At 46.5% G+C, this 4,223-nt stretch overlaps 1 pseudogene; it reads right to left on the bottom strand.

Moving 5' to 3' along the window:
* Positions 1-445: 445 nt before the first annotated feature.
* Positions 446-881, bottom strand: LOC120220445 (annotated as a pseudogene).
* Between the last annotated feature and the right edge of the window lie 3,342 nt (positions 882-4,223).

Genomic DNA, 4,223 nt, shown 5'->3' with positions numbered 1-4,223 from the left:
TTCTCTCTCTCTCCTTCTCTCTCTTTCTTTCTCTCTCTCCTTCTCTCTCTTTCTTTCTTTCTTTCTTTCTTTCTTCTTTCCCTTTCTTTCTTTCTCTTTCTTCTTTCTTTCTTCTCTTTCTTTCTTTCTTTCTTTCTTTCTTTCTTTCTTTCTTTCTTTCTTTCTTTCTTTCTTCCCTCCCTCCCTCCCTCCCTCCCTCTTTTCCTTCCTTCCTTCCTTCCTTCCTTCCTTCCTTCCTTCCTTCCTTCCTTCCTTCCTTCCTTCCTTCCTTCCTTATGACACCCAACCCTGTATTAGCAAGGAGCCTTGTCTTGGGTAGCAGGTACTGGGATGGACAAGAAGCGCCCTTTCAGGGGATGTTCCTGGACATCAGGTGCTCCTCCACGCAGGTTTCGAGGAAACACCGTCCCGGATGAAATCCCCAGAGGGCGGCGCAGTAACTGCCTCACAGCAGGATTTCAATGTCCGGCTCGGTGCAGATGGTTAGAAAGCAGCAGCCGCACCTGCGCATTCGCACACTGTCTGGGCCAACCAGGAGCTTCTCCAAGTTCCAGGTGACGTCGGTGAGCCCACTGGAGAACCAGGTGATGAACTTGGGGTGGGTCGTGCGCTCAGGGGCGTCGTCCCTGGGGGCAGGCAGAGCCTACCGCGGCGAGGCGAAGAAGGGGTGCGCCCTCGCGTGTTCACCTGGCACTTCTCAAAAAGCGTGAAGTTGAGCTCGAACCCGCTGCCGGGTAGGAAGCACTCGAGGGAATTTCGGATCTCTTTGTTCTTGGCATTCTTCGGATGCACGATCTGCTTGCAAGGGAAGCGGAGCACAACCAGGCCTGGGGTCCTAGGTGCGGCTGCAGCCTATTCATCTGGGCCTGGTCCCTGACTGTTGTGCCTCAGAGCCTTGAAGGCCACAGTCTGCTGTCAGCACCTTGCCCCGCAGGGATCCCAGGCTCCAGAGGTCTGCGAACAGCGCGGGCTGTCGGGACCAGAGTGTCTATTGTTGGAATTTCTTATTACCGTCATTTAATCTCATCGCAGAGCTCTGACGGCTGTCTCAGCGAACAAGGCTGGGTGGAATCTGGGATGGGAATGGAATAGGTGAATTTTCAACCTTGGGTGCAGAATATACTTCATGTTAATGTATTGTTCAGAATCATTTTGGGGGCTTCTGGGACCAGGAGTGCTGGAGGACACAAAAGGGGAGCAGTGGCTGGCCTTGGCTGAATGGAGCCCTCATTAGATTTCCTGAGCCCTTCTCCAGGTAGCCTGCCACATCGTTAGCTCATTGTATGCTTACTTGTCAAATCTAACAGGTAAAAGAAGAAAGGCCATGGGAATGTTGGGGGGAAATATTTGTACTACCTCTGATAGATCTTTCCTGAAGGAGAGAGCTGCATGATATGACTCTTGTGGCCGCTCCATTCCATCACTCACAGCCCTGGGGAGGTGGAGTGATTTATCTGCCTGGTAAAGATGGGAAGAATACTGGGCAGGCTGCTCTTACCTTGGCCCATCTTCCTCTTGGGAGTGAGTTTTCCTCCCTCAGAGAGCATGTATTCTCTACTTGAGAAGGCCTTCCCTAGACTCGCATTGTCTGTGTCTAGAAGGGTAATTCTTTTTTTTTTTTTAAGTTTATTTTTTGGCAGAGGAAGGGCAGAAGGAGAGAAAATCCCAGGTGGGTTCCACACTGTCAGCACAGAGCCCAATGTGGGGCTTGAAACCACCAGCCATGAGATCATGACCTGAGCCAAAACCAAGGGTCAGACACTTAACTGCCTGAGCCACCCACATGCCTGTGGAAGGTAATTCTAACTCTGGCATTCAGTTAGCCACCATTGGCTTTTATGCTAGGCTACTTACTCGATCTTGGCATTTATTGCTATTACAGATATTATTTGAAGCTCCATTTACTGCTTTTGTTTTATTTCTCCATTTCTCTAGAAATTGGGGTGGAAAGAGGGATGGTATTATTCAGCTCCTCAGAGACCCTAACATTGTGAATATGATAGTTACGATTCCGAGTAGCACTAGTGATTATTTCCTAAAATGTACTTTGCATGTTTGTGGTGCTTTGGTGAAGCATTTGACTCTTGGTTTAGGCTCAGGTCATATCTTATGGTTAGTGAGATTGAGCCCCATGTCAGGCTCTGTGCTGACTGTGTGGAGCCTTCTTCGGATTCTCTGTCTCCCTCTCTGTCTGTCCCTCTCTCTTTCTCAAAAATAAATAAATAAACTTAAAATAAAACTTAAGTAAATAAATAAAAATAAAGTAAAATAAGATTAAATGTTCTTTTTGTGTTTATACCCATGTGTGTTAGTTACACTTAATACTAACATGGAAAGTTCTAAATTTGTGGCTTGTATATTAGCCACATTATCACATCAGCTGGGGTTCAGACGACCCTGAGGGTGACAATAAGCACCATCATTTTTAGGACTCCTCGTGATACTGAGCAGATTATGTAGCGTGTTCCCTGCTCTTTCAAGGCTGTCACTATAAGAGTCCTTGACTTGACCTCTTGCTGACCCAGGGAGGGTGGCAGGGCCCAGACATGCCATCACTTGTGTCTTGAGATTTAAAGAGAAAAATAAAATAATGTAGTTGGGTGACAAAATTGAAGAGGAGAAGTCAAAACACACATAAGGGTAGGAGAGAGTCACTAACTTTTCTGGTGAGTGTTGAATTCAGAAGGAGAAGGAGAAGGAGAAGGAATCCTGGACAATTCGGTAAGACGCTCTCTTGTTTTCTTGCTGTGTACTGATGCACGCTGTGAAGCAGGCTCCAGGCTCTGAGCTGTCAGCACAGAGCCAGGCACGGGGCTCAAACTCACAAACTGCAAGATCATGACCTGAACTGAAGTTGGACGCTTAACCAACTGAGCCACCCAGGTGTCCCTCTTTCGCTGTTTCATTAGATCCTTCTGACAGCCGTGTAAGGCAGGCAGAATTGATGTTATCTCTCTCTATTTTATACTTGAAGAAGCTAAGAAATTAGGTAATGAGCCAGTCCCAGACCTGTCCTCTGATTACAGGCCCAGTGCAGTCAATTCCAAGGCATGTGGCTTCCCCCAACATTTTAACGCTCCTGAAACCAGGATGCATCTTATAATCACTGATATATCATAGTTTAATTGGCAGGTGTATATTCCTAGTGGTGTGTAAAAGAAGGGAGCATCTTCTATTGATAAGGTGTAGATTCACTGGAATGCAGTCACTGGATAGGAGTAGGAAGTAATAAGGGACACGAAGATGAGGTGAGAGATCAGGGAGGACTTTGTGGAGGAATCGTACAGCCCGCTGTCCCTTGGTCCCTTAGCTGCAACTCTGAATTCCAAAAGGTTTTGGTGGTGGTGTTGCTTCTTTGTTTGTTTTCAAGTTGGGCGCCCAAACTTATTTGGCGGCAACACCTGACCGGAACCGATATGAAGTAATTTATAACTCTAAGGAATTTATAAATATCATATTTAATTATAACCAAATTACGTAATTTTAGTTATTCCGCTTGCTGTGAAGATCAATATGGTTAGCTGCAGAAACATTAATGTTTGATAACGGAGTGTTGTCCCAGCCCGTTGTGGGGAGGGAGAGGAGAAGGTGTTACCTAATACTGGGTCCATGTCCTGTACTGTCTTTCTAAAATCTGTAAAATTCAGAATTTTGAAACCCGTCTAGACCCAAGGGTTATGGATAAGAGACTGGATTGTATCTGAACTGGGGCTTGATTGGTGGACAGATTTTCAATGTTTGGAGGGGATTTTAGGAAGAGGAAGAGCATCATCCCACACCAGCTTGGGTCTAGGTCTAAATCATTATCTAACCATTGAATTTGCTTTAAAGGCAGAGATGAGAGACTTTTTTGATAAGTACTCTCCCTTAAGTCATGATTCAGACACCGTTAGAGGGTTGGACTTCCTGGGTTTGGCTCTTCCCCCACAGTATTAATCCCCTCCTTTTCCCACAAATCACCTGACTTCCCTGAAAACTCTGTAACACACCCTTTGGCTGGAAAAGAATGTTGGGCAATCGGTGAAATTCCCCTCTCCTCCTTTCTCCCCCTGGAGCCCCAGATGGAGGGACCTCAGGCTTGACCAAAGTATGTAGTTCTTGTTTGAAAAGCAGAGGGAGCTCCAAGATCAAGGCTGAGTTACCCTTTCCCTATGTCCTGGTCTCCCAGCCCCCCCGTTTGTTTAGATCAGGGAATTTCAGACATGCACACTGGGGTAGGGAAT

This window comes from Hyaena hyaena, unplaced genomic scaffold (assembly GCF_003009895.1).
Source record: "Hyaena hyaena isolate Hyena2069 unplaced genomic scaffold, ASM300989v1 scaffold_700, whole genome shotgun sequence".
Classification (NCBI taxonomy): Eukaryota; Metazoa; Chordata; class Mammalia; order Carnivora; family Hyaenidae; genus Hyaena; species Hyaena hyaena.
Note: the sequence above shows the minus strand (reverse complement) of the source record. Positions and strands in the feature narration are given on the sequence as shown.